We start from the raw sequence: 24,366 nt of genomic DNA, 5'->3' as shown, positions 1-24,366 counted from the left end.
TATTTTCAAAAACAAAAACTTTTTAATAAAATACAATTTAAATTACAATTCGTTTTGAAAGACGTCCAATTCGAGTTGTAAGCCGTCTAATTTGGTTTGTAAAACCAAATTAGTCCATAATACATTTATGTCAAATCTCAGAGTTGCGTCACGAGCGCCAATGTTACGTTGGCAGGAACGCCGTGGAAATGGTCTATTGAATTTTTAACCGTAACTGAACGTTTTTCAAATAACAATGTAATGAACTAATATCCTTCAAAGGCTTTAAAGTGCACAGTGTCTTTAGGCATTGGTAATTAAATTATGGTTGGATATTTGTAGCGTGCATTGATTTTTATGCAATATCCGGGAAATTGATACATTTCTTACGCTCCTTGCTTGATGAAATAAAAATATCAACATATGTGCTTTATAAATTTAAAGTAAATTATTCAGTCTTATTTAGTCCCGTAAGAGCCATCATACACGTTCAAGCTACGTGATTTACACTAGATCCTAGATGTAATACGATTCTAGTAAAATACTATAATCTAGATAATAATAATAATAATAAAACCCTTATCCGCACCCCAATGGTGCATAGGGCACTGCTTCATATAAACGCAGTGTTATCTTGATCGTTTACAAATGAAGGAAAGGTGATCAGTCCTCCGCTTCAGGTACCAGTCCAGGGTAATATTGAATAAATATTACAGTGAAAAAAATCACTGATATATTTATTTCACCCCCCCTGGGAATCGAACCCGGGACCTCCAGAATGGTAGCCGAGCGTGCTGACCAGTACACTACGGAGGCAGACATCTAATCTAGATACTGACCAATAAACGATTCAAGTTTGTTGCTTTAGTCCATACAATAAAAATATCCTATATATTTTCCATTTACGATACATAAATGACATTCATAGATCGCATCATTCGGCGATGTCGTATTTGATTGCATGTTATAAACAATTTACTTTAGGCGTATTTTTATAAATAAATATTGTAAAATGTGCTCTCACTGTGGGAAAACTCAGTGAAGGCACATTATTGTATTTTTTGAAATTTTGTGTGTACTGAAATAATATTCTAAATAGTATCGATCAAGAGTGAATATTTTTGCTTTATACTAATGTAATATTTTTTTATTATAAATGAATTAATTATGTAATAAAAATGTTCAAACAAAGGAGTTGATTAAGTTCAATCTTGAATCTAATTTAATTATTTTAATTCGCACGAAAATATTTTCACTAGTAATTGCGTTTGGCTTATAAGTTTTACCTAAATAAGTGTCAACATACTCAAAATTTTTAACTATACATTGAAATATTATATTAAAATGGAATATATCACCAGAACAGAATATATCAGGATAAATCACCAGAACAGTAGGAATATTTACCATGAACGTTTTTTTTTTATTATACACATGTAATATCAATGATTCCTATTTTTTCTCTTTTTTCTGCCGTATTATAAAATATAAACTTCTATAGCTCTCCAAAATGTTTTTATTATATAACCAGTTTAGAAAACGCAGATTAAAAAATAAAATACATTTAAAAAAAATTATACACGTTGGATGTGGATGAGGTAAAGAAATATCACTACTGTGATATGCAAATAAACGAGTACGGATTTTTTTAATTAAAAAAAAGTGCGCGATGTCCCTAAAGGGTAATAATGCGTGATTTTAATTACTTATAATAAAACGGGGCATTCTCTTTCAAGGCTAAATTTATACAAAGAATATAAGTTACGTTAAAAGCGAATCGATTTATTAATGACAGCTAACACGGTATAAGTAACTGTGTATATTAAAATTATTTATAATCATTTTAGAAAATCTGATCCGAAAATTGTATTGCCAGAAGCTAAAATAAGACCAATTTTACGGTCGCCAGCACAAATCCAATGATTTCTTTGCTGTATGACTAAGCTTACTAATAGTTATAGGCAACCACAATAATAGGGAAAAACCTTTAATAGACAGAAAATAATGCATTTTAGTGCAATACAATTACACACTATTAAAGTAATTGCATTCAAAATACATTGAATTAAATTTATATCTAAATATAAGAACTTATTGATATTTTATCATAATATGATAGTAAGTAATAATTATTCCCTGGTACGATTCCTAGGGGGGACAAAATAAATATAACTGATTATTAGCTTCATGTTTATTTGATTATATACTTGACTGGTACCTGGACTGCAGGATTAATCATTTCTCTTATATAATAAAATAAAAAAAGAATATAGCCATATTTACCGTGAATTTTCATGAAAGGTCAATGAAAATTCACTATATTACATACAATATTGTACAAAAAGCAGCTTAAGACTGGTTGTGAGGCCAGTAAATACCCAGACCACAATATTCTAATTCAAATCTGTTGAGATTTGTGAACCTACCCACTCCCAGAATTTTGTGAGCAATATTTTCATCTACTTTTTGAGTAATTATATTATGCACATATTTTATCAATGATTTCTAACTATTTTTGACCGTGGTCTTCTTATTTTGCATCATACTACTACTACCACTACTACCATTACACTGTTTGCCCGCAGGGGTAGGCAGAAAGGATAGAACGCCACACTCTTCTGTCCTGACATACACTCCTCGCCTCCTTCTCATCCGTAAATCTAGTCATATATGCCCTCCGATTACGCAGACTTTTGACACCACCAGATTTTAGGTTCTGATTGATCTGATCGTGCCAAACCTTTTTCGGTCTTCCTCGTTCTGTTTTCCCGCTCGCATTCGCCACAAATGTTTTCTTAGTCATTCTCTAGCTATCCATTAACTTCACATGTCCATACCATATGTAAAGAACTCTTCCTAATTTTTTCAATTATTCCTCGTTCAGCCTTACATTCCTTTCTTATAACTTCGTTACTATAAAATATAATATAAAATTGTATGACCTTTCATTTACTTGATTAATCTTTTGATATTTTTTGACATCTCATCAAAGATGAAGAAGAATATGGAAGTCTGGGCATTTACGTGGCTGACGACTGTCATAGGCTGGTTTAAGTGATCACTTTACACACGTGTAACATTTACCAATTCTACCCATTATTGACAACCACACTACTCAAATTCTTGGAAGTTATATGAACTAATTTTGAAACATTGTTCTTGAATCACTAGAACTTCACTAGAGACATGTATTAGTGATGATTTTGTGAAAAAGTATTTGGACCCACTCAAAATTTTGTAATCTTTTGATACATTGAAATGGTTAAAATTAATGAAATTATTGAACGAAGAATTAAAATTTGCTGTATTGCGCAAAGTATTTTATATTGCAACCCAAGATGTCGCGGCAGCTCTAGTATGTCCTATTCAGTATCCGGTTGAGAGTTTCTCGGTTAAGGACTAAATATTATTATTCTGTGTAGTTACAATACATCGCTGGATAATCACCTACATTTTAATTATCAAACCATTGCATATCGGTAATGATATCGAGCGTGCATACCTCTAGAACTCTGCAGTGCTCTACATGGGTGGAGCGAAGGTCGCAGCGCCGATAGCGCCAAAGAAAAAGCGGGAAGGTCGGACACTGTTGCGAAGTATAATGACCGATTCTCAGTTAACTCCAGTTTTTACAAAAATAATCTTCAACGTGATTACCATACTCCTAATTTTTTTTTTGGGTATAAAAAGTTTTAAATAAAAAATTCAAAAACATAGTATTAGAAAAAAGGATAAAATAAGACCGTTTTTGAAAAAAAATAGAGTCGCAAAATTGTATTATGTATGTATAAGGGTTTGAAAATGTGTGATGAGATGCCTGAATGTATGACGAATGAAAAGAGTCTGAAAGAATTCAAAAATAAATGTTTTGTTTATTGTACGAAAATGAAAATATTATATATATGATGTAAATTAAGTGTGAAAAAATAGTTTGTATTAAATGTAATATAAGCTGAAGAATAAGAGCTAAAGATTAAAAAAAATATTTGGTTATTTTTCCGGTTATAAGTATAACGAACAATATATAAACATTGTACAAAAAAAGTTAACTTTGCCCTAAAGATTACGGTATTTACATCCAGGTGCAATTTTATTGCTTTGTGGTTAATCTTATATCGCAGTTTTTTTTCTTACTCATAAATTTCTTATTTTCTTGTAACGTTTCTTATTATAAATTATCTCCTTTTATTCTCATTAAAACGTCGTTTTAACGTATGTTATTGTAATTTATTTTTTTATTTTTATTATTTTTAATAAATCGTTTGTAAAAGACCAAATGTTTGTTTCTACGGTATTTGTAAAAAAAAAACTAAAAAATAAGCCTTTGTACTATACATCAATATGTAAAAATGTTATTGTAATAATTATAATTTTTGATAATTTAAATAGTTTATTTTTGTAAATACGACTTCAAGGGCGCTTTTAAAGATGTGGATAAAAATATGATATTGAGAATGATGGATAAAATATATGCACAGAAATGTCAATTGATCTCGATTTTTTTGGTCTGGAGCTTGGCTAAGATGTTGGGCAGGACGCCTCCCTGAACGATGGTCGATGGAAGTTTGTCAAGCGCCTCGTATTGTGGATGGCCAACTGCAGATGACTGGGGGTGATTCTGGTCTTCTTGTTGTAAGCAGCTTTGTAATCCGCTTCCTTGATTAAGGATAAATGGTAGAAAAAATATGGTAATACGGAAGTTTAGGGGAAAATCTCTTTGTGTATGCTACATTCAATGTTTATATAAACAATTACGGTGCCAATTAATCATTACACATGTATCTATAAACCGTAATCAATCATTGTATTTTGTCCTTCATTATTCACACTTCGAGTTAACACGTCATACTGTTTGTTAGGCAAATAAGTGTGGGACGATAAATATAATCATTACTCAACCCAGAAGGTATAATCTAATTTTGACGGATAGTTCCGCCTTAAATTGTGTATCCGACATAATTGGCGGAATTACTGATATACAAATCTATGGCATTTCTTTAGTTTATTTCATTTGAGTTATCCATGTCATTTTCAAAGTAAAATTTATATAAAATCTTGCTTAATATCCAAACCATATTTGATTTGTAAATATTATATTTGATTAAGATTTGTATTATTATATTTTGTAAATAACACAACTTAAATTTATTAAATTTAAATTTAATTTTTCAGAATGATTATATAAAATCCTGTTTTTTTAAACCGTTGTTGTGTTTTTTTCTAGCCTCTTACCAGACTGATGATGTTGGTAACGACAAAACCTGGTCATTGGTCAAATGTATTTAGAACAGGAAAAAAACTCAAGATTTGTTTTATTATATTGTAATCTTTTTTATAATTACGTGTTGTACTGACATTTCTTGGTGGAACTACGTGTCATATAATAAAAATAACAACTGTTTGGTTTTATATGGTTCTTATCTTCTGTTATATTCTGTATTTAACAATCGTCATAATATATGTGGAAAAAAATGATTGATTTACTATTTTACTATGTAAAGTAATCTGTAAATAACAAAATAGTGAATACCCAATTTACAATGAATTTTGATACTCTTTGGTGTATTTTTTACGGTGAACTGAATAAGCTCATGTCAATCACAGCTCTGAGGCACCGTATGAACAAGTATTATGCTCGTAACACGACAGGAAGTTCAAGGTAATGACTAGTACACAAAGATTAAGTATTGTTTTATTAGTTTCACGAACATGTTATTGTTACATTCTTAATAAAAAGCCGTTCCGCTCGAATAAGTCACAGACACAGTGCGGTCTCACAATATTATTTTTTGTAGGAATAGAAAAAGTTTGGTGAAATCATTCATTGCATACCACATTCCGTTAACCCGTTTCTTTGACATTTTGGGTGTTTCAATTCGGTATAATGAAACAATTGCGAAAAATTTAGTAAACTTACGTCATTATTATTTACTGAAAATAAATTGTAGTTTATATAGAATAAATGGTGCTCTGAATACAGTGATTGCAAATAAAAATTGGTTCATGGAAGCCAAGCTGCAATTAACAGCGGGGTGCTATTGCTAACGCCGTTGAGTAGAATCAAAAACGTGTAACTGGCAATAAAAGGATAGGTACAGTAAAGTTAACATTGTTAAACTTTATTTTTTTGACATCACATCAAAGATGAAGAAGAATATGGAAGTCTGGGCATTTCAATTCTTCTGCATCTTTGATGAGATGTCAAAAAATAATGTGAAAATAATTAATGAAGATTTTGTGAACAAGTATTTGGACACACTCCAAATGTTGTTGTTAAAATTTGATTGAGCCCTTAAAAAAGAGTGAAAAATATCAATATTTGACAGAATTGAAAATGAAGATATAAAAAACGAGTGAAAAGCTGAGTAATGGGTAATTGAAAAGATGAAAAATGGATTTTCGAGTGGTTTGGACATGTGAAGAGTCAGACAAATGATTTAAAGAGGATACATTTTTTGTAATGTGAATGGGAGAACGGAACGTGGAAGGCCAAGAAATTGGTACTACCAAATCAATCAGAACCTTAACTCGGAAGATTTTAATTAATTGATTCGCAGTTACTTTATAGAAATATCTTCTAAATTTTAATTTATATTTTACTGGGTAAATATAACTTTATCTTAAAATCTATTGTGACACCTGTTTCGATGTATTCTGCATTATGGTATTTAAAAATGATGCGGAATGTATTGAAATCACAATATATTTGAAAAATACTGGTAATTGTAGTGAAAATTTGAATATTTTACTAACTTGCGTCCAAATTACATCGCATTTTTTTCTATGACATCTTTCTCGACTTAAAAGCAAATTTAAAAGAAATAAAGTTATAAGGTAAAGCAATTTTATATTTTGCAGTATGATCCATCATAGATCTTCCTCTAAACACACCTAGAGGAAGAACAAAGAATTCTTGGATGCTACAGAAAGAAAATATGAACTGAAGGCATGACTAAGATGACGTGCCCATGACAGAAAGATCTACAACCTGAGGACGAGGAGAGCTGATCTAAACAGTCTACAAAGACGATAAGTTGGGATGGAGTCACGAAAAATAATGAATTTTTTTTAAAGGAATTTTCTGACATTTGATGTTATGACAATTTTTCATCGTTAATTGATAGCCATGTAGCTTGTATATTAAGATTACAAATCCCTGTTATAATGGGCATTAATTAACAAACAAATAAAAAATTGCATCAGTTTTTGCAATGCCTTGTTAATATGATAAAAATCATGATTGTTACGACAAATAATGTCTTACTTCTTATTAAGAATTTCTTATCATTTGGATCAATCACAACATTGTTATTAACTACGAGAGCAAAAGAGACCGTACATTGTTCGCTTCATAAGGAAATTACAATGAATTAACATAGCCAATTATTATCATAGGGAAAAACTGATATCTTTTTACGAAAATATTTTTTTTTGTAAATTAGTTTTACAACCGTTCATTTGATTAAGAAGTCAGCTTTCTTTAAAACAAAATAAAAATATGTCTACGTGAAAGAAAACACAAAAAGAGAAATCTGTTTAGAAATTTTAAATCGAATTTATATTGTTACCCATAGCTTACAAAATCGATCGCTTCGCGTTGTTTTTAATATTTTATCAAATCTGAAAATTTGTTGGTGTTCATTCTATCACGATCTATTTTTTTTTAATAAATCAAATAACACGAAAAATATTGCGTTCTTGGAAAAAAAAATGTAATTTTAAATACTGCTGAACTTAAAGTTCGTGATTTGTTCATAATTGTTTAAGTTCACATGATTTTATACCTAAAATTAACATGTCAATAAACGTTTTACACAACCATTATTTATTTATTCATTTATTCTTTATTGATCATTTTTTTTTCAGGTTTTTCTAGTTTAGTTTCTAGTACTTAAAAGTCAGTAAAATTTAGTCCGCCTCCATAGTGTAGTGGTCTCAGCGTGCTCGGCTACCGTACTAGAGGTCCCGGGTTCGATTCCCAGGGGGGGTTTAATAAATTTGAGTGATTTTTCACGCTAATATTTATTCCATATTACCTTCGACTGGTACCTTAAGCGGAGGGCTAATCACATTTCCCTCATGTGTTAAAGAGGTAACACTGCGTTTATATGATTCCCTACGCACCATCGGGCATGGATAAGGTTTTAAAAAATGAAGAAGAGAAAGCACCAATTTTTTTCACACGGGATTTATTTTTTATTTTTATTTATTAAAATAATTTTTATTTCTGCTTGAATAAGCGGTAGATCAATCTTTAGCCACGTTTTGTTTATAACTTATTACAGTACATAAATAAAATTAACAAAATAACGGCAACAAAAAATTAAATAGCATAGCGTAATTCTGGTAAGATGACATGATCAGCTCACTGCGTTCCAATACTGCCATTTAATAAATAAATTTAATAAATAAATGTCATCAGGCTTTAGTTATAAGCTCGGCCGTTCATATACGCCAATGCTCCTTTGAGGAAAGTTTTGTTTGAATGACCATGTACGGCAAAACTCCCGGACGGGTTAAAAGTTACATATGAGTATGTTTTTAGTCATTCAAAAAAACGTAAGGCTTTAAGAGTACATATCATATCAAAAAAGAAAACACTATTTATGTATGCAAATTACAATAAACCTACGATATACTAGCATAGTACTTAAATTCACTTTTTTTATGATCGTTCTGCTCAGCAAAAAAAAGTTCACGGTCACTTTTCACGCGGTCTTTTTTACGTTCGATTCAAATAAACATAATGCGTTTAGCAACTTTTTATTGGATAAAATCAATGGCTGTATCATATTGCCAACCTCTAAGTTTTCGAATTCATTAAGGCTCTAATCGATACGATTAATATTATATTGTAAGAACTTGCTGTCCAATCACTTTCGAAATTCTACAATCAATGACATTAGATTTGTTTATCGTAAATGGAGTATTATGGAACCAAACGTTTCAGATTTTGTTAAGATAAAACGTACTAAAACCCACAGTTATTCATTTAAAAATGAACAATTATACGCTTGTGCCTCAGAAAAATTGTGTCAAAAAGTAGAATTCCCATGCAGCGGTGGACGCACAGTTTTTCATAAGAAGCAATCATGGGTTTACTGAGATACTTGCTGAGAAGAAACAAAGTAGTCTGCTTCAGACGACTACTTCGGGAGTATAAACGCAGCCGACGACGATTCTCGGATCGAGAACTCACTATCGTTGCATCGTGCATTTGCCAATAATAATACTTATAATTCAGATAATTTGCGAAAGGCGTTAATAAAGACTTTGATAAAAATAGGATGATGATGATTGCGACAGATAAATAAAAAAAAATAAAAAGGTCGTCAATCGGTCTTGGGATGCCGAGTGGACTGATTCTGGAGCGGGGAAAAGATGAGCCGACAAATTTACCTATAAATTACATAAAATCATCGCGAAATAAGGCACGTTGTTCGCTACCTAGAAATGTAACCTTAACATTTTTGACATTTTGACAAGAAGAATATAGAAGTCTGGGTATTTAGAGTGCTTATACCTATCAAAGGCTGGTTGAGTGATCACTTTACACGCGTGTAACATTCACCAATTTATTCTAACCGTGATTGACAACGACACTACTCAAATTTTTGAAACTTCAAGAATTTTGTATTGATCAAACTCGTAACAAAGAATGTGCAAGTCCAGAATTTAAAAATATTAATTAATATGTTAAAATAATTGCTTCTAGACAGTTAACATGTAAGAACAGTATCCAAAGCCTCCTTCCTATAGTCCTTGTTCTCCTTTGATAAAAAAATTAGAAGCAGCTTTTACTCCCTTTTTATCCATTCGTCCCAATGTTCCAAAATACATCGTAACACTTGTAACATAAAATTTTAAGAAACAGCGGGGCATAACTAGTAAAATTGAAATGAAAAGCAAAATAAAACCATTAATATATTCATTAAGTTAATTTATGTTCTTAAGTGGTTGGTTAAGTTAAAACTTAAATAAGTTTTGTAAGAAATGTGTGTATGTGAAAAAACTGGCTGAGAATTTAGACTATGTGAACCCCTCGCTCATATCCGTAGCCTTTAAAAAAAGGCACAGAATTAAAATACGGACCAAAAAAGAATTCAAACACACTTTCCTACAATAGGTTTGACATCTCAAGGTCGTCGAGTTTTTTAATGGCTTGTTTTACCAAAGTATGTCTGTTGTCCAGTATTGTATGTCGGATTAAATCTATTGTTAATTAACTATTATTTGTACGAGTTATTTGATCTTGTCGGTGTATTCACAGACCACAGGTGATGAAAAAAGGGGCAATTCGGCCCGAAAACTAGTTTAAGTTTTGCCTTTAATAATAGGGTGATGTCAGTTTTTTGGAGCAAATGTTGACGCTATTTCACCTATGCATAAGATTGATTGGATACGATGGATGAATATTGGACGATAATAAATGAGTTCTCACAAAAAGTGGATTATTGTTGAAATCTTAACGTACGCCAAGCAGTACTTTTCAGGTCCATATATGTATATGCGTGTGTATATATTATATATACATGTAAGTATTTTTATTCAAACATATTAGATATGTGAGTAACCATATCGTAAAAATAATACAAGACTGACGTCATAATAGCTACGTGTAGCATTTAAAGCACACATAACATAGTTAGTGAAATCGATGATCATCGTTTTGTGAAAATATTATCGATTTCTACTTTAAACATCGATGGAATTCATTTATCTAAAAACAGCATGTTTTCTTCTGAAGTGCTTGTGGCATAAGTAGTCTTTATTCAGAATTTCAGACTCCCTCCATTTTAAATAATACCTACATATTTTACGTTTGGTCGAAAATTGTAATAATCAACTAGATTTATATTGAATTTTTTACATCTTAGTAGGCTACGTTTTTCCTGTTAGATTTTCTTCATCTTAGACATGTAAAACGGAGGTGAAATTTATTTAACGAGAAAGTATAATATTCTATAATTAAAGATGGTGGCTAACTCAACAGGGTTTGATTCCCGAAAATCTGGATCAAAATTACAATAATGTCTTAAAAAATACAAAACAAAAATTGTTGTGTATAATTTATATTTGAGGCACGAACTTTGTGATTTTCCTTTTTTTTGTTAAAATATAATTTTGTCTTAAAATATTATTCTTATTATTCATATTTTTTTGTTGATTTTTCATCAAATATGAAGAAGAATATGGAAGTCTAGGCATTTACGGGGCTGACGACCATCATAAGCTGGTTTAAGTGATCACTTTACACACGTGTAACATTCACCAATTCTACCCATTATTGACAAACACAATACTCAAATTCTTGGAAGTATTTTTATTCTTCTTTATCTTTGATGAGATATCAAAACATAATATGAAAATAGCTCCTGTAATTGGAGATAATCCAGATTTTGTGAACAAGTATTTGGCCACACTCAAAATGTTGTTTTAAAATCACAATGAGTGATTTTATATTGATTTTAAAACCTAAAAACGTTAAAGTTATATTTTAAAAATAAAAAGTAGTTGTGTTTGATAAATGCAATTTAGAAGCTGGACTTCTTGTAGACATTTATTTCAAATCGCTTTTCATGGCACCAAATCATGAATTATTCAGATATTTGAGCTGATTGTCGTCTATGAATACGCAGTTTATCTAGTCCAGTTCTGGTATTTTAAAACTTCTTAAAGTAATTATTATTTCAACTCATTATTGAAGTTACGTAACGAACGTTGATATTTGAGAATTAATGCACGTTGGTTTATCGCCAGTCAGGAAGTTAGTGCGGGCGTAGACTGGTACACTTTCAGAAAGATATTTTTATATAAAATAAAATAAGGTTAAATAATGTGGTAATATGCGCTCGCTGGACCCGCCATGAAATTTCTAATATATGCGTTTTTATGCGAAAAACGTTTTTGTGGTCGAATGAAAATATCAGTAAAGTGGTTTTGTACAATTATTCATATTACACACACCATTACGCATACCGACCAACATTAAACAGGGTGTTATATTTTTATTTTTATATGTATGTATATGAGAGGGGTTATTAGAAACTTCATGTGATCATATATGGGATTTTAAAAAGTGCCGCGTTTTCAGAGATATTAACAATTTTAATGAATTTTTAATTAATGTTTTACTTAGTAAATACCACTTTTTCTTAAAATCTAGTGTGGCACGTGTTGGATCATTTTCAAAAACCGTTACGGTGTTACGAATGCATCGAAACACGTATCACAGATTTTAAGACATGGTGGTATTTACTAAGTAAAACATTAATTAAAAATGGATAGATTTTACCTCAAAGTGACTGCCGAATCAATTAATGAGATTTTAATGAAGACTTTCTCTCTTTATAAATCTTCTTACCCTTATCCGCATCCGATGCTGCATGTGGCACTGCATCGTATAGAAGCAGTGTTATCTTGATCGTTAAATGTTTGAACGAAAAGTGATCAGCCTTCCACTTCAGGTACCAGTCCAGAGTCATATTAAATAAATATTAGACTGAAAAATCACTATTATTTATTTCGAATCTCTTGGAAATCGAACCCGGGACCTCTAGTATGGTAGTCAAACGTGCTGACCATTACAGGATCATAAAAATATTAAAATTACTGTTTTTTCCTAGTCCTTACTTTTCTTCTTCATTTCGAAAGTGCACATAATTTTTATTCTTAATATCAATTTAATCACATTGTGGATAATCTGCAATAACTTTAAACCTGCAAAAACCTAAAATTTAGTTAAATGTTTTTTTGGAATAAGTATAAAATACTACTTAATCTTTTAGAAAATGATCTCAACGTAGCTTGTTTAAAGATAATATTTTGTCAAATCATATAAATAACGTGCCTATTATTCTTACTTGTATTAAATGAAAAAAGAGCTTAAAGCCGTTTTTGGCTCCTGAAAAATCGATGAACCAAACACCGTATATAAACAGTAATTTATGGTTACTAAATTAAACCACTATTAATATAAAGTGATCAATTTAAATCAATTTTCTTTGTAATTTATTACGTTGACTTAATACGACGTTATCTTGTGCTTAAATTTTATATGCAGATTTTTTTTCTACTAGGTTTTGAATCTTGCATCGCCACCGGTAATATCTGTTCTTCGTTAATCGATTCACAAATAGTGATACGAAGGTTAAAGTCTTGGATTGGGATTGCGATGTGTTGTTCGCAATGTTGTAATTCATGCAATCCGGGTACAAATCCTGGGTAAAATATGAAAAAATAATGACAATAACTGAATAAAAATCGGAAAATTGTGTATTTATTTCTTATGTTGGCAAAAATGGTTCCATTTCATTCAAAGGCAAATTGATGAATTGCTTTTATGTTATTATACCTCTAGATCCTATACTCTAATTCAGCGGTCGTCAATTCAGCGGTCGTCACACCGCGGCTCGCGAGCCGTATGCGACTTTTTGACCCCTTGAGTTTGGCTCAGTTAATTTAAACTTTGTTCATAGCACACGAGGTCTACTCTGAAAGAATGGGAGAAGGAAGGCATGATGATTTTTAACACATGGAATAATGTTTCTGATTCATATGATCAACACAATCATGATAACAGCAAATACTAGTTTAACCCTTATTATTATTGTGATCACATGCGCCGTGGCGTAGTTGGGTAGACGCTCGACTGCGAAACTGCCGTCGTGGGTCCGATAACCGCTAATTGCAAAATGAATTCAAGATTTTATTTAAAATTGGTCTGTGTGTTAGTGGCGTATTTTTCACATTAACCTTCCCTATTCTTTCTAACTTGCAGACAAGCCTTTAAAAGTGGAAGCTTAGTTAGTTAATCCAATTTATAAAAAGTAATCACATGTATGATATATTTGATCAAATAATAAATAAATGAAACGTTTTCCTGCCTAAATAGTTTTGAGATTAAGAATTTTTTATCTCAAAATAAAACACAATGATATTACTGTATATATTTTGTAATTAATTAAGAAATGAAAAATCACAAAGTGAGTTCTTTAAATATAAATAAAATGTATATATTTTGCTCTGTCGACTAATAAGTTTGCTGACCACTGCTCTACGATATGGAAGAAAAAAAAACAACGTTTTTTAGTCGTTGGTTAAGTTCTCTCTAATACTCTGCACACATTATTCACAATCACACATATGTTCTTGAAGCACGTATCGTTGATTTTATTTAATATATATCACACGAAATTAATTATTTAGCATATGATAATGAAAAGCATTTTAAAACTTGCGGAAATCAAGGTTCTTTGTCCTTTTGTGGCAAGGTTTTGTTGCATTTCTTTGTTTGCTAAAGTAAATGCCACGAATAAATATTCTGCTAAAATGTGTAAATAAAATAACCGGATTTGCAAAGGAATTTTAATAAAAAGACAGAATATTTCTGCGTGTTAAAGTAAACGCTACAAAGTATTTTTAAATTAAATAATTGTATGATACATTTTTTTACCGACATACTATGCGTAATTTAACGAATCCGCGGTATGTAGGAATAATGATTTTTAATGAAATGAATATTTTATTTATAAATAAACGTTATCAACATTGACAATTACTAAAAATATTTTCAAATAGACACATAGTCATTGGTAGCGATAAAACAAGTACTAACTATTATTTGTTCGTTTTATCGTTAAGAAATCGTTTTCTTATTTAAGGTTATTTATTTTTACTCTGATTTTATTTAAATAAACATTTGAAATACCAAAACAGGACGTAAGCACCTTTTGACGAGAAAATAAATGCTAACATTTTTAACTAATTCATCAGATACAGGATTTTTATCCTACAAATGATATAACATACATATATCAAAATATATATTAAAGGTATATCAACTGAGATGAACCATCGGTTGTTTTTATTTGAAGAAAAATTTAGCTCTCCTTAGTCTTAGAACTAGTCTCAGTCTTCAATTTTATTTCGTTAACAAAAAACAGATAACTATTAATAATAGATATATCAAACGTTTTAAATTACATATATTACAGAATGATAAAAATAGTGCTCGTCGTTCTACGATTGTGCACCTGAAATACTTTTTAATTAACAGAGGTTTTATTTTTTTGTTTATTTCAATCAGAAAATATTTTTAAAATAATGGAAATTGTTTGTTTAATTTTATTAGAATATTTTAAAAGATAAAACAAGTACTCGGATGACGTGAGATCCGTTAAGGCAAATAAATAAATTAAATATCAAGTTCAACATGAAATAACTTAAAAATAAACATTTAAACAAAAACATAACATTTATACTGTCTTTAATTTTAGAAACGATATATATTTTTTTGTGAATTTTACGCAATAATGAAATATCAGTAGGGGATGATTCAATGCGCTACGGTGGGTACCGTATTCTACATATTTTTTATTTACTATAATATCGGAAATACTTTTATTTAGTTACGCACTTGATATCGTTGCTGAAAAATGCAAATGTGAAATCACAGCATAAATAATGTGAAAATAAGAAATACTTGGCATTATGCTTTTCTAAGGTAATTTCTGTGATAAAAAGTATTCCACTTAGTTTATGAATGGTTGTGTATTGCGTACATTTTTCGTAAAATGAAAATATAAATGGCATTAATTTAATGGTTGATTATATGTATATAAGCATATTACGAAAAAATAATACTTTGTCATGAACCATGGTAATAAAAAACGCGCCGTGTAATTTTCCATTTGAATCAATTTAATGAAATGGGGCTACAATTTGCAACTTTGGTGTCCGATTTGCAGAAAAACTCAGGTTCAATTTCTATAGGACCGTTGCGTAAGTCTTACTTTGCGTTAATGATCTTGAACTTTTGAATAAGACCATTTTTATACTTTTCCCGCTAAAAGCGAGCAGTTATAGTCTGCTACGCTTGCTTCAATGCTGTGTAAATAATCAAATTTTCGTTTAGCAAGAACAAGTTGGTCGGATTAGAAATCCAGATTTCTCCTAACTGTTTGCGATGTTTCTAGAAATACTCGTTTAAATTATAAATATGGTGTAACATGGTAGGCACAAGTAACATAAAAACATAAATATGTATATTTGATTTTATTGTTTTCAGCATCATAAAGTATAATTAAAATCATTCAAATTAAGGGATTCAAAAGTTAGATTTTCTATTGTAGTATGCGTATTAATTGAGGTTATTTGAATAATGAAACCATTTCTAGATCGAACTGAAGGAATATTATATGTTTAATTAATTATAATAATTCACTTATTTAATTAGCACCATTTTTAGAAAATATCGTTTAAAGGGCGTTTTACGTTTATAAAAAATACATTATCTTATGGTTTGTACTAAATAGGAACGTTATTAAAATCAATATGAAAAATTGAAAGTCTCACTAATGATCAAAATATATTTCGTAAATTACACTCCATAGAAAAAATAATGTAAAAGAAATTTGCTGGAAGGCTTTGAATTTATAATTGATTTGAAAGGATGGCAGATTTAGAAAAGGTGTGTCTTTAGTTTTTATCTAAACTTAACTAGTTATCATTCTGAATTGTCCTCAAATGAGAAAGCAAAAGGTTTCAGGCAGCAGGACTTGCCACTTCAAAGGCTTAATCCTTTCACTTTGTTGGCGACACAGTTTAAACATTTTTCCTCTACTTTAATTAGTGTTTTTTAGAAATTATGAATTATTTTTTGAATCCAAGATAAATATTCAGAATCTAAACAGATATGAAGCGACTTTTCATCCGAATTTAAAATGAAAGTTTGGACATCCACGAGGCTTATGACGACATGTTACTGAAACGCACGGAGGTCTTGTAAGTACGTACGTATACTTATTGCTTTATATATGTATCCACGTCAAAATAATACTTGAGTTATGAAAAAATAACAAAAAAACTTCGTAATTTAATTTGTTTATGGGTACGGTTCTAATTCAAAGTATGAAAAAGTGTCCCACCGTATTCAACAGTGAAAAAAACATGTCTCGATTTGGAATATATAAAAGACCATTGTAAGAAGCATATTACGAGTGCGACTGTGTAATTGGAAGGAGTTGATAAAATCAATGAGATAAAGCATAAAGTGAGTACTGGTCTATATGGAATATATTAAAAATTATACAAAAATAATGACACTACATATTAATTTGTATGACTAAGAATCAAAATTGATTTTTGTTGCTTCTCTATACTTCAATTATTACCTGAAAGTATTTTTGTCCGGTTATTATCCTTGGTTTTCATTTATACATCAATAAAATTTAATTGTTGATAGTTTTTTATTGTCTTGTAATTTTTATTATTCGATTGAATATATGAAATAAAGCCACATTTGTTTAATTTTTTTATTTTATTTTATTACTGGATTCTTAACGAGATTATACGAGTATAATGATTTAAACTGAATGAGGGTAGAAAATGGGGGGTAGTAAAATTTTAGCTTTTGAGAAATTATGTATAAATATTCTAAATTTCTTTTGCCATATAAAAAAAATACATAAAAAAAAATACTCGATATTCATTTTAATTACCTCATACATTTTTCTTAATTTCTCACAATATTCATTAATATTTGCATATTACGCTCTAACGAATATGAATTATTTATTGTGAAAGTTATGCCAACCTTAGTTTTTGACAGTTCGACTCTTGCTAATTTATTTATGGAAAAAGTGAAAATGACTGGTTTTTGCCTGGTATTTATTGGAAACTTTTTGACATTTTATTTCACCCTGTATATAAATTAACTCATAAAAAATATCAATGACAATTTTAGGGCAGGATCTAAGATAACGAATTTGACATTTTTAGTATTATATTTTTTTAATCAAGTCTATTCGTTCGTTTTTTTAATGTAGACGGATATTCCTACACAGAGACACAAGGTAAAGTATGTATATCCGTGTACTACGGTTTCAATATTTTGGCTTGTGGTAAAGTTAAGGTTGTTTGTTTATTAGATTACGTTTTAACGTATAAGAAACCGGAAATATTGGAAATTATATGTCGCCAGTTTTATAAGGTGTAAATTAAAAATCAGTGAGTAGGTTTATTATTATAAGTAAAATATATTTTGAGTGACAATTAAATATACAGTACAGTCGATAAAAGTATAAACTTTGAAAACTGTTTGAATTTTTTTTTATTTTAACTTTATTTATAAATTTCTTTTTCAGCATACTTCTAACTCAAATAAAAAAGTGTCTCACAGGGTTTTCTCGTGTATTTAAAAATATTTAAGCCACTATTATTAAAAATAAAAGTAAAAATCGTTTTGTATCGTGTATACGTCGCGAGACTCCGTTTCGCTACATTCCCGTGGCATTGGAATGTATAGCTCTCCCACTCCTTCTCAATGCGTTATATATTTATTCTTTCTTATGTAACTAAATGTGCCTTATAAACGTGATGCGTCCTTGAAATTTCACTCTCAATTCTCGTTCAATTATTGATTATCGAATCGCAGCCAAAGAAGTTTCACAACAAAAAGGGTTTAAAACTGGATTATCCTATTATCGAAACAATCGAATAAACATCTTCTTCTTCTTTACGTGTCGTATCGGGTTTAAGAAAGAAATTAAGAAAGTGTCAATATTTTGGGCAAACCGAAACAGCTCCCGAATATCCTTACTCCTGTCCACTCGTGTGTATTGTGGACCCAGGAGATCCGTTTTCTTCCGACGCCTCTTCGACCCTCAATCTTATCCTCGATGACTAGTTGCAGCAGCTTGTACTTTTCTCTTCTGAGCACATGTTCCAAATAGAACACTTTCCGGGTTTCTTTGAAGGAGTCTTGCATTGCTGACCATGTCCGTCCAGGGTATCCGGAGCATTATTCGATACATTTACATCTTAAATGCCGCCAGTCGGTCACTTTATTCCCTCTAAGGGTCCACGTTTCAACTCCATATAATAACATTTTGAGTGTGTCCAAATACTTGTTCACAAATCTGGAATATCTCCAATTATAAGAGTTTTTCATATATTTTGATGACATCAGTCGTCAGTCCCGTAAATGCCCAGACTTCCATATTCTTCTTCATCTTTAATGAGATGTCAAAAAAATCCATATAACAACACTGACTTGTTATTTTACGGCTTACGACTGTCGTAGTCATCACTTTACAGAGTGTAACATTCACCAATTCTACCCATGATTGTAACCGCAGTACTCAAATTCATAGTACCTTTATGTGCATTGTTCAAATTCGAAACATAGTCCTTGAATCACTAGGATTTCACTAGAGACATCTATGGTGAAAGAAATGAAAGAAAGCTTTTTTTATTGAGCAGAAACTCTTTCATTTGTATGTGAGGTACGAATTCTCGATTTATAACCACTCCTATAATTGGAGATAATCCAGATTTGTGAAGTATTTGGACACACTGAAAATGTTGTAAACATTAACATATCGCTTACTCCTTTCAACAACGTCATATCAAAAATCGGCAATTTTCAGTTGTGCATGTTTTCGGAATGCCCAAAAAATGTACTATATCCAGGGCAGAAAGTGCTGTTTTTGCATTTTGAAGAAAAGGTATTGTTTAATATTTTTTAAAATATCCTGAAAATCCTGAAAAATCAAGTTTTTTTAAATATGACGTTGTTGAAAGGAGTGAGCAATATGTACTGTACTGATTATATGTACTTAGGCGTGATAAATGTAAGTTAAATAAGTGATGACAATCAAACTTTTGACAATTAATGGGGTAAATTTAAAAAAAAAACTTGAGCGTTTAAAAATAATGTAGGTCGTGTTGATATTTTTGTTTTCATCATTATAAATAGTTCATCAAAAAAAATGTGCGCCCCAGGTCACAATTCCAATGCGTCTGTATAGTAATGATTTTTTAATGATTCGTATTGTACATTTACTCCAATATTCACAGACGATTGACTTTAAATTTAATCGTAATGCGATCGTTATTTTGAGTACTAGTTACGTACAACATTTACGTTTAAAATTAAGTTGAAGAGAAAAAAATAACGCTTATTACGCTACCGTTATTTTTAATTCATATATATTTTAAAGGACTTCACCTCGGGCTGTCGAGGCATTACTTTATCTTTATTGCAAATGAATTTCGTGATTGCTTAATTAAGAAGGTATTAATTTTATAATTTAAGAAAGTAAAACAAGCACCCTTTTTTTCATGCGTTCCCAGTAATTTTAATTTAAAAAATGACATTGGATTGTAACGTTCAGGTTTATTTCGGTAACAAATTATATGAAGGAACATAAACATTTTTAATTTGACTGATTTTGACATATTATTCACAATTTCGAGTGTTTCCATAGAACAAAAAGCATAATTATATTGACGCTTATTGATATGAATGTTTCATTTTTATTTAACATAAATCATATCGCTCACTCCTTTCAAGAACGTCATAAATCAAAAATCGTCAATTTTCAGTTGTGCATGTTTTCAGAATGCTCAAAAAAGTTACTATATCCCAGCAAAAGCAGCATATTTTAAACTTAATATTTACCGGCTACAGGGTAGAAATTGTTGTTTTTTCATTTTGAGGAAAGGTATTGTTTAATTTTTTTTTTAAATATACTTAATATTTTTCAAATGGAGAAAAAACCTTCAGGGTTTACCTAAAAAGATCTGTTGCACAGTAAAAAGTTCAATAAGTGGCTTGGTATTTATTTTTAACAAATTGTATTATATTTTAAAACTTTAAAAATGTTTTCCTGAGAAATCAATTTTTTTGATTTATGACGTTCTTGAAAGGAGTAGCGATATGTGATAATTATTTTTAAATATGAAAGAAAATATCTGAATAGTTCTTTATATTATTATGTGTGAGGAAACAGTATTTTAATTTTAATAACTTTTTATTCCAAATAATATTTATCTTATCTAAATGTACGAGTATTTAATAAGATATGAAAGGTATTTATAGTTTCATTAATTGTGTATAAAAGATTTGACATTTGTATAGAACATTTAAATTTTATACAGCTCTTTTTTCACTCATTTGATTTATATGCAAAAACCATCTTAACCCACCTTTTTTAGTTTTATCGATAATACTCATCTCAGTGCTGTATTCAAATTAAGTAAAGTAAAACAAACAAATTTATGAGGCCAATGTAACAGAAAGAAAAAAAGACCGAGAAAAAATTGATCGAGATTTTCAAATACTTGAAAGTAGTCAGGTAAAGATTTGGAGTAATCACTGGGTATATGAGGAGTTGCACTAACGCGGAAGAGGCGAAGATTGTGTGTGGAGGTCTTCCTGCCTACCCGTGCCAGGAAGCGGTGTGATGGCTGTTTAGTTTGTTAGTTAAAGAATCTTAAAAAGAAATTACATTTTCGCATTTGTGATTATTTTACATTATTTTTAGAAGTTAATCAAAATATAATTAATATGTTACTTTGTGTTTTAAAATCAATAAAAATATTTCATTTTAACTTAATTATAATGTGTACTGGTTAGCTACGAAACCGGTAGACATTATAATTAAGTTAAAATAAAATATTTATAGTGATCTTAAAATAAAGTTACATTTTACAATAATTAAAGAAAACACTTCGTTTTTTACCACTTGAGTTTAATTATAGACTACATGTTTCAGAAGCTAAACTTCCATCATTCAGGTCTGTATAATAACTAAAATATAAAATATAAAATTGTTCTATAAATAAGGATAGGGGGAAAGTAAGGGGAAGGGGTTAGTCAAGGAACGGAGTTTGAAAACAAAGGAAAAATTGAAAGCAATGGCGAAGAATTTTGAAACAATATATTGTTATATATATTGTTATATATTGTTTCAAAATTCTTCGCCATTGCTTTCAATTTTTCCTTTGTTTTCAAACTCCGTTCCTTGACTAACCCCTTCCCCTTACTTTCCCCCTATCCTTATTTATAGAACAATTTTATATTTTATATTTTAGTTATTATACAGACCTGAATGATGGAAGTTTAGCTTCTGAAACATGTAGTCTATAATTAAACTCAAGTGGTAAAAAACGAAGTGTTTTCTTTAATTATTGTAACATGTCTTACCACAAAGTTAATGCCGAAACAATAAATAAAAGTTACATTTTAATTATAAAATGGAAAATCACGAAGTAACTGCTTCAAATATAAAATATATGTTAATAAAAATGTTTATACGCATCATGCACTCTAGACAAGTTGCACGCTATTGCAAAAAAGACAAATTGTGCATTGTACACTTATGCAACTTTTACGAATAAAAGTTTTCTTATTAGAAAAGAATAGCGCAAACATTGCTTAGTTCTTTCCTGTAAATGCAGTTTTACGATGTTTTCTCCGAGTTTTGCATAAATATGTACCTACATACATATGCATATCGTCAGTAGTAACGGGTTTAATGAAGAGTTACCCGGATACATAAAACTTTTCCTCACAATGAAGCAAGTAAGTACGTTAACTCACCTTTTTGTTTTGTTAGTAGTTATATAATTAAAACATTATAAAATAAATCTATTCTATCGTTTGATACCTTAAATAACCCGCGGTATTGTGTTGATTGTATAAAATTATAGATTTTAATCTGAAATTATTTTTTAATATAGTTAATCAAAATAATAAGAAAAATAAAGTTATATAATGCTTGAAACTTTTAATTTGTTCTCTGGCCTTGATTATCGTATTATTATCGGATACTGTAGGACATTCGCCCTCGGTAGATTTATATTAGTAATCTATTATAAATGTCATTAATAGTGTGTTAATATTATAGAAAAACCATTTTATATACTGGACACGCCTAATATAACACCATAATTTATTTTAACAATGGGAAAAGCTGAAAAAATGGCTGGGTTTATACTAGTATTATAAATGTTGAATGAAAAAACATGCTACTATTTAAAAATAAACTTGCATTGTATTATATCGCTATGTAGATGTTATCTTATTACGATTAAATCAAGGAGATTATTGGGTTTACAAAAAAGATAAATGATTAATTTCTGACATGTCGAAAAAGAGACAAAATGTATTCCTGTTACATCACGCATTTTTGACTTGTTATTTTATGTAATTTTCGTGATTTTTCCCATAGTGTTATATTATGAAATGTTTTGTATTTTTGGTGAGTTAAACGAAACGTTAATATTTTTTATTGGCTAGGAATGAAAAAAGTACATAAACAGCAATTTAACAAAAGTCAACTGTCCACGTAACCTTCATTGAACGATAAGAAAGATAGTGAAGAAATCATTGAGTTTTCCTAATTACAACTTATTTTAGTTTAATCGTAAAGATAAAATGATCGGGTATCGTTCCAACAGTTTTTTCAAAAGTACACAGATCCTTAGTGCCAGTAATTTAGTAGGAATATTTTTATATAAAATAAATGAAGGGATGAAAAAAGGCTTCCAGGTTTTATTTGTTTTACTACTATTTCTTCACTCATTAGATTCACACAATTAAACCACCTCTCAACATACCTTTATTAATTTTATACTAGGTGTTAATATCATGTTTATCTTAGCCTTACATTCTTTCCGTATATCACCATTCTAACATCGATCGTACATCGTTTTGCTGTTAATTCGTCTGAGTAATCGCATTTCGACTGCTTACAGTATGATTTCATACTTTTAACGTAACTACATTATTTATTTTTACCACTTTTATTTTAGTTAACGAGTGACATCATTCATCGTTACCGCCATTGCTTTAGAGATGTTATTTTATTACATCTAATAAATTGTCTTTTAAAAAAGTATTAGATAAGAAAAGTTTTTATGTAAATTTGTAGCGTAATATGGATACATAAAGAGTAAATCGTTTAATAATCACTTTCCTAATTAATTCATCTGAATAAATGTACTACAAGTGCGTGCCGAAGAGTTGCGTTCATTAGGTAAGAAAGCGTGAATTATTATCTGAAATTAACCAACTTACGCTGTTTTAGGTTCTAAACTTATACCGAAGCATTAACAGTTACCCAGACAATGATGAAAGTGAATTTTAAATTGAAAATCGTCATCTTTACCATAAAGTAAATAAACTACCTTTTTTTTAATTACTTGTGGGAGGATCCCACACACTTCTTTTAGAAATCCGATTTGATTTTTAAAAAATTTAGTTGCTCTTTAATTAACGAAATATTGAGTAATGTATTTACATGCTGTAAAAAATATAAAATGCGTGTTATTAAAGTTGGCAGTCATGGTATTTTAAACTTTTGTACGCGGTTACAAATGTCTAATTATAAACGTGAAGAAGTTATGAAACATTTCCTAATTTGCCATTAATATCAAGTTTGTAATATTTTCACAGAAAAGTATTTGTTTTTTAATAGAAAATTCCGCCCCTTTTTGGTCCACTACCCGTAACAAAAATATTCCATATATTTGAATATTATGTTACACTAATTAGATTGTAGAAAGCATAATATTATTTCACATTTCCATATTTTAAAC

This window comes from Brachycentrus maculatus, unplaced genomic scaffold (assembly GCF_059751285.1).
Source record: "Brachycentrus maculatus isolate JH-2025_06_01 unplaced genomic scaffold, ASM5975128v1 h1tg000172l, whole genome shotgun sequence".
NCBI classification, from domain to species: Eukaryota; Metazoa; Arthropoda; class Insecta; order Trichoptera; family Brachycentridae; genus Brachycentrus; species Brachycentrus maculatus.
This window is presented reverse-complemented; position numbering follows the sequence as displayed.